Source organism: Armigeres subalbatus, chromosome 3, assembly GCF_024139115.2.
Source record: "Armigeres subalbatus isolate Guangzhou_Male chromosome 3, GZ_Asu_2, whole genome shotgun sequence".
In the NCBI taxonomy this organism is placed as follows: domain Eukaryota; kingdom Metazoa; phylum Arthropoda; class Insecta; order Diptera; family Culicidae; genus Armigeres; species Armigeres subalbatus.
The window spans coordinates 99,608,869-99,624,068 of NC_085141.1; the positions used below are offsets into that span (position 1 = coordinate 99,608,869).

The 15,200-nt window shown below is 42.3% G+C and overlaps 1 long non-coding RNA gene across 1 annotated transcript in view; it reads left to right on the forward strand.

Annotated features, from left to right (window-relative positions):
- The first annotated feature begins 3,175 nt into the window (after positions 1-3,175).
- Positions 3,176-15,200, forward strand: part of LOC134226654 (uncharacterized) — a 176,276-nt gene continuing 164,251 nt past the window's right edge. The window contains exon 1 of the long non-coding RNA XR_009983532.1: positions 3,176-3,951. This is a non-coding gene — a long non-coding RNA (uncharacterized LOC134226654). The remainder of the gene's footprint in view (positions 3,952-15,200) is intronic.

Here is a 15,200-nt window from a genome sequence, read left to right on the forward strand (position 1 = left end):
CTTAGACTAGGTGTTCCGTGTTTTCTTAACACTATCATCCTTATTTGCTATGTTACGCTTTTAGTTATGGTATGGTATGGTATTGCCTTCGCCTCACATTTTCAAGACGGATCAGTAGCTGAAGATCGTCGTCAATAATAATGGAGTTGAATTTAATTTCACATTTAGGAATTGCAATGCCTCTGGCTTCGACAATTGAATTTGTCAAAGATACGAGAGCATTATCAATATCACTTTTGGTATCGAGAGGAATATCAACATCAAAATTCCTATCGATATACGTTCTATATAAATCCCAATCAGCTCTATGATAATTGAAAGTAGAGCTGATTGGATTATAAATGGCTTCTTGTGAGATTTCAAATGTCACAAGAAGGTGATCAGAGTCAAAGTCAGCATGAGTTACCAATTGGCAACACAGCTGACTTGAATCCGTTAAAACCAAATCAATTGTCGAAGGATTTCGAGTGGATGAAAAACAAGTTGGGCCATTGGGATATTGAATAGTATAATATCCCGCAGAACAATCTTCAAATAAAATGTTGCCGTTGGAATTGCTTTGAGCATTATTCCATGAACGGTGTTTGGCATTGAAGTCACCAATTACGAAGAATTTTGATTTGTTGCGAGTCAGAATTTGGAGATCAGCTTTCAACAAATTCTTTTGCTGCCCATTGCATTGAAAAGGCAAATAGGCTGCAATGAAGGAAAATTGACCAAAATTTGTTTCAACAGAAACTCCCAAGGTTTCAAAAACTTTGGTTTCAAACGAAGAAAATAATTTATGTTTGATACGTCTATTAATAACAATGGCGACCCCACCACAGGCGCTGTCAAGACGATCATTTCTGTAGATAAAATAATTTGGATCTCGTTTAATGGAGAGTCCTGGTTTTAAATAGGTTTCAGTTATAATGGCAATATGCACATTATGAACTGTTAGGAAGTTGAATAATTCATCTTCCTTGCCCTTTAAAGAGCGGGCATTCCAATTTAGAACTTTCACACAATTATTTAGACCCATTAAAACGGAGTCCGATAACAATTTTTTATGTGTACTTTATACCAACCTGAACAGCTTCTGGTATGGTATTTGCTTTGAACATTGCATCAATCATGTGATGCAATTGTTCAGTTGAAAAATCAAAATCGGAAGCAGACATGCTACCTGAATCGGCAACATGACCATTATTTTCCGTTGGGACATGGGTATAAACCTCATTTTGAGAAGAGAAATTTTGTCTACCAGCAGCGATGTTTGCATACGTAGGTACATTCGAAAAATTGGAATTTACTGAAGTGCTTGCTACCCGTTGACGAGCGGCAAAATTTGTTTGTGAATTGTGGTGGGTATGAATTGCTCGACCGGTAACCGGTTTCGAAATTTGAGCGTTTGAAAAATTTCTACCTGTCGAATCTGGGATCCGATTGGAATTTCCCGTCATCAATTTTGCACGGGAATTCAAAACTTTTTGCGTGAAGGGCATTCCCAGAAATTGGATTTATGATTGCCCCACAATTTGCACATTTAAATTTACTGGAATCTTCTCTCACAGGACATGCGTCCTTGGCGTGAGAGGTTCCACCACAAATCATGCATTTAGCATCCATGTGACAATGTTTGGTTCCATGACCCCACTTTTGGCACTTACGGCACTGGGTGGGGTTTTGAAATTTCCCCAGGCTCAGGAAATGTTCCCATGTAACACGGACATGGGACATAATACAGGCCTTTTCCAAACTTTTCATATTATTTAGTTCACTTTTGTTAAAATGAACTAAATAAAATTCTTGAGGAATGCCCCTCTGGGAAGTACCAGAGTGGGATTTCTTTTTCATCTTAATTACTTAAACTGGTGAAAATCCAAGTAATTGAGAAATTTCAATTTTAATCTCATCCAGTGATTTATCATCACTGGGGAGACCTTTCAAGACGACTTTGAACAATCGCTCAGTTTTGTCGTCGTATGTGAAGAATTTATGGCGCTTCTCAGTTAAATACTGAAGAAGACGTTTGCTATCGTCAAAGGATCCCGGCAAAACGCGGCAGTCACCCTTCCTAGCAATCTGAAATGAAATCTTGATCCCCTGAAGGTTACTCAAAATCTCATTCCGGAAGCCAGAAAACTCGGCAACAGATACCACAATTGACGGAATCCTTGGCTTTTTCGCATGAATCGAATCACCTGGGCTAGAGGTATATTCGATTTGCTCAATTTAATCATTAATCAAATCGAACTGATTGCTCAGTTCGATTGGAGAAGAATTATTTCCGATATTAGAGTTAGAAGGAATATCTGAATTCTCCAGCTTCCTTCTATTTTTTCCGCGCTTTGGCAGGACGGTCTTGAAACCTTGTTTCTTTGAAGGAAGTGGAGAATTCAGAGACTCCCCCTTACTCTTGTTTTTATTAATGCTCATTGCTGAGCGTGGAGACGTGACCTTCTAAGAGGTTTTTTCCCAGAACGGTGTCCCTGCAGGATTACCACCGCTTGTCGGAATTTTACTTCCGCAAACGGGTCCAACGTAAAACGAAGGCACGGGTCCTTGCAAAGATCGTAACGGGATCAGTGGGTACAAATAGCGCTAAGAAGTTGAAATTAAAATAGCTTCGGGTAGTATTAAAAACTTCCTTCCGCAAAGAGAGAAAGAACCGCACAGCACGAAAGCACGATGCGGTCTGAATTATACAAAATTTAATTATACATACTCTATATAGGTAGTCCCTCATAGCCCCTATCTCAGTACGTAACTGTATCATGCTAAAAGGTTAAAAGCTTTCAAGTGCTCCATCGTTGTGCGCTGCTTCCATTCGATTTTTTTTCTGCCAGCCTCCTTCGCCATACCCACTCACATGCTGTTGTTGGCACCAGAAATGCTGTCCTACACAGCACCAACATAATAACGACAGTGCCATCACCACCATCGCATCGACCTGCCTGCTCGCAGCAACTCCAACTCATTCACAAACACCACCGCACTGTCGAAGTCAACCATCGCTAGAACTTTGCAGCGCAGGGGCTGGCCCAAACTGCAACGACTCCGCATCGCCGTCGTCAACCATGCAATGATGGAGCGGTGAGCGAAAGCCGAACGAGGCCCGAACGCGCGCAAAGCCCGTACCCTCCGAGCTTGAGCTCGTCGGTTTGTCGGTCGTCCGCTGGCAGGCAGTTGACATTCAGCTTTCGTTCGGTCGGGACGTTTCAGGAAACGGTTTTTCCCGTGTTCGTGAGTGAGCGATTTTTTTTCTCCTTAATTTCTGGATTCTGTTACCCACGATTTTGGCTTTAACTTTTGTGTGTGCATACGGGATGGTTCTTCTTGTTCTTCGCAAGTGAAACGCGCCGAAAAGAGAAAAGCGAACATCGGCCCTGGACCGGAGAACCATTCATCAGTTTAGTGCGGGAAAGCAAGAATCGAGTCGAGAAGGGTCGTCGGTCGGAAAGAGCCGAGAGTGCGGTGTTTTGTGCAATCTCCTCTCCGGATCGAGTCGGAGTCCCTGTTTTGTATTATGTGGAAATGGTATTTTTTCTGCACTGTGCCTGATATAACAAAAGGATTAATGAATTTCGCTCCGAGAACAGAGTCGTGAATTCCGATAACCATTAATCTCGGTCGTGCGGGAAGAAACGGTTGCAGCGACGGGTCGCCCCCGGGTAACGACAACGGTTGAAAGTGGGCGAATTCCTGCAGGAAACGTTCATGTGTGTGCCGTGCTACAGAGCGGAGTGATTTTGTACATGCTTGGCCGTAAAAATGAAACGAAAGTTTACCTTGCCACAGAAATGTTTACCGTTGGCAGAAAGTGTGTGAAAGAAGTTCTAAAGTGAAGCAGAGAGCTGTGGAAAATTTCATTAACAGTTTTGGAATTCTTCGGGATAAGCAACGAAATCGGATTTGGGATACCGAGAGCTGAACCAGCAACATCAATAGAAAGCGGATAAATGAAAGGTGATGAAAGTAATTTTATTGAACAAACGATTTCTCAGCGGATAAGAAGAAGATTGAAGTGAAACAAGGCTTTCGTTTGTTTCCACTGTACACAGCCCGGTCGTGTTAATTAGTGTAAGCTGTCAGACGGAATATGTCATCAGGATACTTTCCGTCATACAGGCGCAATTTATCATTTACTGTTTCCATTGGTTAGCGTTGGTAAATGACATACACGTACAATAGGAAGAATCTTGCTATCTTGCACTTTGCAGAAACCCTGTATCCAATGTCGAGCAGGCAAAGACACAACAACAATAGAGCACAACACAGTTGAACGCTACCAGAGCCTGCATCGTGTAACTTTGTTTGCAGCGAACGAAACAGCGACGGCAAAATTCTATCCAGCACTTGGGTCGGTACCTAGTCTAGTACTTGTTTCAGGCCGGTTTGATGGAGCGCTGGAAACTGATAAGCTTTGGTGGCGGCGGCCGCTGTGAAGCTTTATCTTGTTGTGTTGTGTCATGTCACCATCCACCACTCGCCACACGGCCCTCGAGAGCGAGAGGCAGACGTAACAAACTTGTCCATCGAAATACCGAACCGAACCATCATTGCATTGCCGCCGTATTGACAAAAACAAGCCGACTGAGAAGACGAGCACTTCACGTTACGGTGCTTGCTTGGCCTGATGTGTTTCTTCTTTCTCGGGAGGCTTCCTATCTTGTCAAAAGAGCCGCCGTCGCGTAAAGTGAAGGTTTTTTTTTCTGCGGGCAAGCAGATTCGTTCGGTATCGGAGAACGAATCTACCGAGCATGCTACAGGTGTTTGGGGATTGTGTCCCGGGCGTAATCGATGAATCGATTGATTTTATTGTATCAAAAAGTTTTCCGTGGCAGGTTCGTATATTGAATAATGGATTGTAAATGATGGTGATGATTTTTATTGGACGAAATTCCTGTTTCCATTCTCTAACGACTCTCGAAACCCCGTGACACCTACTGTGTAGGCGCCACTGTATCGTTAGTGAATAGGATCTAGATCTTTTCGAAAGCTTCAAATTAAAAATATGTTTTTACCAGCCATTTTCAAGGAATCAACTGTTTATTAGTTTCTGCAACTTCATGAGAGATGAAGAATCGAAAAGTAATTCCTCCAGGCTATTACGTTTCGGCACACTCCTTTTAAACGGGAATTGTACTATTTTTAGCGAGTTAATTTGTTTGGTAGGCTCAGTCGTGTGTGACACTTTGCGGAACCACAATTTTAAAATAGTTGTGATTCTATTTCTTATTCCTACGAGAACTAGTTTACATATTATTGGGTCAAGGAAATGGTACGAATATTTACATTCGGAGAAGTAATTAATAGCAATAGGTATTTATAGATAGTAATATTGTTCCCTTAGATCTTTTTTGGATCAATTGAAGTTTTGGCTTTGATTTCATCTGGAAGCCTGTTCCAGATCGATAGTCCGTTGATAAGAAGGATTTTCCTGGTGGAGGTTGTGTTCTGTGGAAAGATGAAACATCGGGTCCGATCCAGTCGGCTTCTGGGAAAATAATCAGGCGAATAATTATTATTGAGCGTCTTAGGGGAAACTCTATGGTATTTAGTCTTTTAACTCTATAATCAGGCACTGCGTTGATCCACACTTGTCTCATGAAACAACATGTACGGAGGTGATAATTATCGGTAAGATCTTGTCCGAGTATAACGTTTCTCACATGCCCAGTAGTTGTACGACGGGCTATATTGAAGACGAACCTGAGACAAGCTTTGAAACATCTGTGGAGGCGCTCCTTGTGTGCATAGAGTCATAGGTGTGTACCGGTCTAAAAATCGGCAGCGGTGATGTTTGTCCCAATTTTGATCGGCAGCGGTGGCACGAATCGGCGCATAGTGTTGACAAGGGGGAAACAAGTAAAAATATTTGATTGAACTCAAGTGGCCAAGAAACCTTTTAAAATACTATTCTTATCATTGTTGTGAATGAATTTTGGAAATGATCATTCCTGAGGTCCCTCGGATTGTGCCCAATGCGGCCAAATTTAACCCGAGTGACCGAAGAACCCGGAAAATATCATTCTCATCATTGCTTTGTGAAATCATTAAGTTTGTGGTGTCATACGACCTGTTTTGACTTAAATTTGTAAATGTCCACTTTATCCGGGGACAACTAACTCCAACGGATTCCGGAATAATTCTGGAACCGTACCGAGGACCCAAATTTAGAATGAATCAAAAATTGGGATCTGTCCGGATCGAATGCAACTTGTTGCGAAGGAATCGATCAAGAAATGTGGTTTTTATAGTAACTTAACAGACGTCAGGGACGAGAAGTTTAAGCCCTGTGTTCCCCGGATCACCATTTTGATCACAATGGAATGCGTCGCACGATCTGCCTCATTTTTTTTCAGCAAACAGTAGTGTAACAATGCTCCTCATCGAATAAGCTTTGTTGCAATAAATTCGGTTGACAAAAAGTGATTGAAAAGACTTTTTTCCGTTTTTTGTATGGAGTGGCGACCTGTTCACTGTGCGGCGTGACGATTTTTTTTACTACGTTCATGTCTTAGGGAAGATCCATAAAGTACGTCATGCAAAAATTGACGATTTTCAACCCCCCTCCCCCTTCGTCACGCTTTTTGTAACAAACCCCTGAAATTTTTGTAAAGATCGTAACGCTGTTCAGAACTCCCGCTCCGCCCTAGAGGCGTGACGTACTTTATGGACGGCCCCTTAAAGATTTTTCTGCTTTTTTCGGGAGATTTACAAAACATAAACAGAAAAATCTATTTAATTTCGCCGGGTATCAAAAATTTTACAAAATGTTTGTTAGGAAATTATTCTCTGATTTTCCACGGAACTACTTTGTAGTTTCAATAATTGGGTAGTTTAGCAAAAAATGAGTTTTTTTAGTTTGTCATAAAGAGCATGCTTTTCTGATCTCCAACATAGGAAAGCAAAGAAATACAGCACCAAACTCGTCGTTTATTTTTGCTAACACGCTTGCTCACTGGTGAAAATCACAAAAATAAGAAACCAACCAAATTCCTTCTCATTGCTTTGTTTTTGATGGGATGGAAATAGGAGCTATGGCATGAAGTGCCGAACCGTTCCCCTTTTTTTATTTTGTTTGTAAACCTTTTATTTACATTTTTGTACAGCAAACAATAAGCCATTTTAATCGATAGAACGACAATAACATTCATAGAATGGCAGTTGGCAGTTGCAGCATAAGAACATATTTTTAGTCTCATATACATTTAAAATGCAAATTAAAAACAGGTCCGGGGCTCCAAAAATACTGAAAAATTGTAGTTCGGCTCAGTTTTTCCTGCAGATTTACAATATGATATGTATGTGGCTTGTACAAGCTACGAATTTGTTCGAATTGCTCAATGCTAATGCTAACAGAACTACTTATAGATATTCAAAATATTGTTTGATAGTATTTACTCCTTTGCAAATTGCTAATTCTTCAACTTTGATTTGGAATACATCCAACTTGTTCTTGATCGTCCTTTTGTCCTTCTCGACCTTTTGTCCTTTCGACCGTCTGACTTTTTCGATGTTTTGACTTTTCGTCCTTTTGTCTTTCGACTTTTTGTTCTTTCGACCTTTTGTCATAGATTCGGAATTTGCAAGGAATTTTTATTAATTTTCACAAAAAAACTGTATTTCAACGATGTTTTTGGAAATTTGACCCTCTCCCGCCCATGGTGTCTGTGGAGCACCATCGAGTTTTGCACCTTCTAACCTTAATCGAATTGTTTCAACAACAAAAAGGAATATTTAACACATCTTTATGGTTCCATTAGACTGTCTGGTTCGTGATTTGCCCAACTAACTGAAATCAACAGATGTCGTTAGTGTTTGAACGACGATGAATTTAATAAGTAAATGTTCAATGTGTTATGTCTGTTTGTCTGTGGTGAAACTATTGATAACAATCAATAAACTATTGAATTACAATCATCGTTTTCTACTAATTTTGGCTATGCCAAATAACTTTTGTTCTAGCATTTTTCTCAAAGATGATTCCTTCCTATTGAAATCTTTGAAAAAAGTCGTGGGCGGGCAAGGGTTAAAGGAAATTTTTTGGATATGTACGGAAAATGCTTCACATTGCCAAGAAGATTTTTTTCTGGAATTACATGGGAAGTTATTGAAATAGCGGAAGGGTCGATTGGCCGAAAGGCATTAAGCCGAATAACACGTTAAACCGAAAGTCATCTAGCTGAATAGCCTTTTTGTCAAACGACTATTTCGGTTAAATGACCATTTCAGCTAAACGACATTTTTGGCTGCATGTCCATTTCGGTTAACTGACATTTTCAGTCCGCTGGGTTTTGGCCTAATGGTTTGTTCGATCAAATGACATATTCGGCCAAATGGCTCTTTTCGTCGTTTAGCCGAAAGTCATTTGGCGAGAAGCCATTCGTTCGCCGAGAATCATTTAGCCAAATACCTTTTGACCAAATGGAACGCTTATTCGAAATGGTTATCAGATTCAAAATGACCGCAAATGTCATTTACCCGAACAACTTGTTTGCTTTTACAGGTCATTTTGAAAATTCCGTTTGGTCAGAATGGTCGTTTGAGCTTGAACTTGATGATCGTACATTTCGTAGTTGCTACTCCGTCATTAACCAGAACAATCGTAATTTTACAGGGAACCAATGGATGAAGCATGGGAGTTGCTTTCCAACCTGAGTATGCAAAGTCCGAGAGCTCATCAGGGATAGGGAGGAAATGATAATGCAGTCACTCGCCCACTTCTTCACTTGCCACGAGTTCATGCGGAATTTTATTGGAACTTGGGAGTTAGGGTTCTATGGCAGAGGTTCTTCTGTGATGTGATAGGAATGAATTGATTATTTTATAGGAAACGAGATTTCCGTTCCTTTCCAATTCGAACAGAATGTTAGAATAGTTAGTTGAAGGTACAGTAGAAGATGGAAACGATATGAACTTCATTTTCAGTTCTAGCAATTGCTAGAATATGATAATTAATATAGGGAAAGATACAAAGTAGAATAATAAAACGATCCTGGGATTAAACCCACGACCTCCTGCGTATGATACAGCAGCGGTAGCCATATGACCACCAAGCCCGTTTCCGTTTGGTCGGAATGGTCGTTTGGTAGAAAGAGCAATTTGGCTCTAAAGGGGAGTGCATGATGTCAATCGAAACTTAGTTTTGCTTTGTGCGGAAGGCAAAACGATCGGCCGGTTACCATAATTTTGTTCTTAAAAAAGAAAGTGAAAATTTGTCCCTTGTCCAGTCGTGTTTCTCCAGTAAGCGAATTTGCAGTAGCCATCGTGCAAGTAAGTGCAGTGCGTGTTTCAGTCGTCGGGAAAATAATAAAATATCTATTCCGTGTTCGTTGGCTCATGCGCATGTATTGCGCTTTGCTCCGGTCGAAACAAGTGCGATCTTCAATTGTTTGCAGTAGCTATCGGGCAAGTATGTACAGAATACTGCGCGTCCGTTCGGTCGTCCAAAACGTTTCTCCTCTGTTTTTACATGACACCGGGCGTGCAAGGTTTAACATTTTTCTCGTGGCAGCAACATTAGAGTCATTTCCCAACCCATAGATCGCATCACTTTACCGAAGTGAATCCAGATAAATTATCTTTTGTAACTAAAACGATCTCCTTTCCCAAGACAATCGTGGAGATGAAGAGGTATACTCGGTCTCTAGTAGCAATGAGAGTCGAACCAACAATCCTTCCCTTCCTATATGACCGTAAGGATGTGGCCGGCGCCGAAACTCCCGAAACGTATACATTGAGAATCCCAATCAATCCCAAGCCCCATTTATTGTGTTCTCTGTACAATTTCGCAAGTTCTAGTCAATCACGTAGTAGCAACTACGAATTGTGCGGTCTCAATGCTCATGCTCATGCACAGGGGAGTGCATGATGTGTTACGTATCGGACGTGGATCCGGGTGTTAATTTCTGCTTTGTGCGGTCGGTACGTTAAGAGTGCGCGTTTGCTCATATTTTCTATGGTTCTATTCTATTGTGAAAAGTTTTCTTATCCCAATAGGGCTATTCTATTGGTTGGCTGTGCATCGGATAAACGACTTTTTGACCAATTGACCGCTTCAGGCAAATGACACTTTCCGTCAATTGAGCTATTCAGCCAACCGATTTTTTCAGTCTAAGGAACTATTTGACCTAATGATTAAATGGCTAGATGGGATTCGGCCAAATGGTTTGTTCGATCAAACGACATATTCGGCAAAACAACTTTCGGCCGTATAGCCAAGTAGCTTTCTGCCATATGACTTTTTTTCGTTGCCTTTTCAGTTAAAAAAATCTATTTCAATGAGAAATTCCGTAACTTCGAAATTTCCACTCGAAGTTTTTCTTAGTTTTTACAAAGATCTGTTCAAAATTACAACGAAAAATTGTATGAATTTTCCAATTTGCACGAAAAAGTCTCTGGAGTTCCAAAGTACATTAGGTTGGGATCAATCGGGAAATCCAACGGAAACTCTATTGAATCTTTAAAATTTCCATGGAAATTTTGGCGGACTTTCGGAAAGGATTGCTTGTAGGCTAAATCTCTTGTTGCCTCGCATTGTTCGATGTTCCTACTGATCTATGGCGTTCGTTTGTCCAGTATTGTAATAGAACGTTCAGGAGCATGAACCTGAAACAAATTCTGCGTTGTCATTTTGTACCTTGGAGTTAGGATCGTCGCAGTCGAGAATACGTTGGAAGTTGAAGTTCTGGAAGTCGGTTTGCAAACTAACGGGGTTGATATTTCTAAGCTTACGATATATTGAGATCTTGGATTTTGCATACGAATATCCGAGATGAACCCAGGAGGAAGGAGCGGGGGTCATGCGCTGCTGGTGCTGAAGCTTGAACCGACGCTGCTGCCGCTTCCAGTTGCTCTTACGGATGTAACGGCGAAAGGATTGTAATCGCTCGCCGGTGAGCAGTGATGGTCGGATACTTCACCTCGTTGAGTGCAGGAACACGGCTCTTTTTCGAAAGGGTCCAGGTGGAAGCCTTCTTCCCGACTTTCGAAAACTCCGCCCGCTTCGGACCTTGGTGTTAGCCCGATATTTGTCAACACAGTTGGCGCTCTTAGAATCGGTCACCTCCATCTTTCCGCATTGATCCGCTGGGTGTGAGTCGCCACACTTGTTGCAGCGCGGCTTTATGCGGCAGTTCCGGGTGCCATGCCTGAAGTTGAAGAAGTTTGTGCACAGCGTGACATCGCAGAACATTGATTCCCATCCACCTCGATCAATCTCGTACAATCTCCGACCCCGCCCAGGTTGCCAATACACACGGTGAATACTTTGCCTCCCTGGTAGCCACTTCCGGCTGAATTTCAAAGAACCATTCCACATCTAAGCACTATCCTTATTCCCACGGACCCCCACGACTGTCTTTTTCACCAGGTGAGTTGGTCCATGCACTTGTTAAGTGCAACGGGAACTCATCCGGGCCACATGAGTTAAGGTATCCCATGCTTAAATGGCTCCCTCCGGTTGCTAAGAACCATTTTCTCGAACTTGTCAACGATCTCTGGAAAAACCGCACGTTCCCTGACGAGTGAGGGAAAAGTTTCGTGGTGTCAATCTCAAAAATCAACGAGGCGAGTCTGCACACTTAGAATATTTTACAGTGTACGGTGATTTTTTACCGTACTTTCAACAGCTGAACGTTCGGTTATCTGTTCGGTAATTACAACGATTACAGTACGTTCGGTACTTTAATTTTTGAGCGAACTGTCAAAAAGTACCGTACAGTTCGGTTCGGTTATTTCAGTAGCGTGGAAACCAAATCGTTCCAGATTTTTTTCTTGTTTTTAATGGTGTTCGAGAGATTTTCGGAGATGACAATTATGATCATTAAAAAAATGTTATCTGCTTAGTTTTTTTGCCAGTATATTTTTCTCTATTGGTCAAAAAAAATTATAATTAAATTACTTGCAAACAGTGTGATAGCGCTTGCAAATCGTCCTAGTGATGCCCAATACCTCAGTACCCAGAATACTAATAATAAACAAAAAGCTGCGATTGGACACAGTGGCCACTCTTTTTAACATTCCTATAACGGTGCAAATCGAAAACATTTCTGGAAATATGTTCCCGGCATACAAATTCTGAGAGAGCCTGAAAAAAACTCTTAAATCATGAATAGTTAATTATTTATTTATTAAATGCTTACGGAAATAATGTTGAGTTGAGCTTTCTGTAACTGCTGGTAAACCTTTTTTATCATTGACGATATCAAAAACAGGCGAAAAATTGCAACTTTAGCAATCGGTTGCGGGTTGTGGTCACGGAAACTGCAGACAAATTTATGATTTGAAGATGGCTGCCAGTTTGACAGTAATTTTTATTTCACCGAATTTCGGTAATTCTGGAAAACTTTTACATTTTGTTCGGTAATGTATTTACCGTATTCAGTGATTATTAGTTTTTACCGTACAAATTGTTTTTTCTTTCTACCGAACACTGTAAAGTATGTATGACATTACTGATCGTTCCGTAAATTATTGCAATATTACAGTAAAATAAATAATTTGTACCGAAAATTCGGTATTTTGTTGCGCTTACCGAAGTATTTCGTCATTTTTTTTACCGAACAGCAAAATCCAATTTAAGTGTGTGGATTCCAACAAGTTCAGCCCGATTTCGCACAACTCCTGTTGCCTCGAAGACCGTGGAGCGTATGGTCAACCACCGAATCCGTGAGAAAATGGAAGCCACTGATAGATTTGGCTTTCAACAACACAACACTAGCACATTCTTCGCCAACCTGGGCAGCGTGCTCCAAGAAGCGTACAACGATGGCAAGCATGCTGACCTAGCTTCACTTGACATTGCCAATATTAGTAGGACCTGGACACCCCTGGTCCTCCGTAAACTACAAGAATGGGGCATCACCGGCAACATGTTTGCCTTCTTAAAAAACTTTCTGTACCGACCTTCCAGGTGCTAATTGACGGCACGTATCTAAGTTCCCCTAAGAGACTGGCGTCCTCCAATGGTCGGTCCTAGCAGTGACGTTATTTCTCATTGCCAGGGGAGGGGGGTGTCTTCGGAGTCTTTCCTGCAAATGTATTCCAGAACGCCATTCATCGTTGTGCTTTATCCGTCGGTTTCAGCATGAACGCCAAAAAAGGTGTCCATAGGCTCATCTGCTACAGTCGTCATCAGCTGATGAGACCTGCTATAAACCAGGGCACTGAAGCCGATCCCAATCGAAAATTCGTTCAGGTTTTCGGGGTCGACATAGACCGAAAATTGACATTTTTACCACACTTCCGGGCGGTGAAGGTGGCATGTAAAACCCGTATGAACCTCATCGACCACCATCGACAGCCGTTTACTGTACGGTCTCGGGCTAACATGCTCCGCCCATCGAGACCTGCTCCATCCACTCCCGCCGAAGCAGCATGCGTTGATGCCGGCGTTATTCCCTTTAGACATAGAGTTCTCATGGCTATCTGCCGGAAAGCTGCCTAATTTGCTCCCGCCACATCCCGCGATCGCGGGATGCCTCTCCTCGACGAGGCTGACCGGATCCTAAGAAGCGAGGCTGGCACTGGCCTCCCCCAGTGGCGCGGGTCCACTGGCACGAAGCCGAAAGCTGGTTGATGCCTTCAGCCACGATAAACAAAACCATAGCCGCACGGTTCCGAAGAGTAGAAGACACCGAGGAACTAAAAAAGTTGGTCATTAAATTAGTTAGCACACCGGAATCATGAAATTAGATACCCAGACGGTTTCGTATCCAGTCGAGGGGTAGGTTTAAAAGTATCCGGCCAAAAACTAGGCTAGATCTCCATCCTGAACGTTGCCCAGCTATCATTTTAACCTGTTGCCAGGTTAGATTTCGGTCGACTTCTTTTATTTCTTTATTGAGGCTTCGCCGCCATGAGACTCTGGGTCTGCCTCTGCTGCGATGTCCAGCTGGGTTCCAGTCTAATGCTTGTTTACAGATTTCGTTTCCGCCCCTACGTAGAGTATGGCCAACCCCGCCCCACTTCCGAACCCGAATTTCTGTTGCTATCGGCCTCTGGCGACAACGACGATGGCGACGATGGAGCTCGTTGTTTGAGATCCAGTTGTGAGGCCACCAGACCCGAATTATATACCGCAGGCATCTGTTGATTAACACCTGCTCCTGCAGCCGTTGAGTGTTCTCCACTGATACACACCATGTTTCGCTAGCGTATAACAGCACAGATTTCACGTTAGAGCTGAGAATTCGTATTTTGGTGCGTTCACTTGTCTGCCTATTTTTTCAAATATTTTTTAAACTCGCAAAGGCAGCCCTTGCCTTCTTGATCCGTGCGCCTGTGTCGATCTTGGTACCGCCGTCTGATGCCGTTTGGCTACCAAGATATTGGAAGCTTTCAACATTCTCCACTGGTTGCCCGGCTACTGTGAAACTGAAAGGGGTCACCGTGTTTACATCCAACGATTTGGTTTTGTTGACGTTGTTGACTAAGCCTGCCGAAAAGGAGCGCTTGGCAAGGTCGTTGAGCTTACTCTGCATATCAGAGCGCCGTTGAGCGAGGAGTGCAACGTCATCAGCCAATTTGAAGTCGTTTAGGTGCTCCATGGTTATAGGCTGCCATAACAGCCCGCGGTTCGGTTCACGGTCAATCGCACCTAACAGAATCTCGTCGATTACGATGCTCCAGAATAATACGGAGAGTGACAATACGGTCCACACAGCATCTCCCGGCATGAAATCCGGCCTGCTGCCGCCGGAGAGTCGCATCAATCTTCTCCTGAATCCGGGCTAGGATTACTTTGCATAGAACTTTGAGAACGGTACACAGCAACATAATGCCTCGCCAGTTATCGTATATAGTCAGGTCACCCTTTTTGGGTACCTTCACTAAGATACCTTGCATCCAGTCGACCGGGAAAGTTGCGGTGTCCCAGATATTACGAAATAAACGATGCAGTAGTTGAGCGGAAGTCATGGGTCAGCTTTGAGCATCTCTGCTGACATGCGATCGACCCCTGGGCCTTTATTCGATTTCATGCTTTGGCTGATATTAGCCTTCCTCTAATACGATTGGCCTTCATTCTAAAACATCTTTTAGTATTAATTTATGCTGACGATTAAATACGCTGAAGACATAAACACATTTAAACACCAGATCCAGATATTTATATCACAACTGGTGTATGAAAAGTTTGCTGCAGCTCAATATCATTCATTCGTTGATTCGTTCATTTATTCTTTTATTCATTCATTCATTCATTTGTT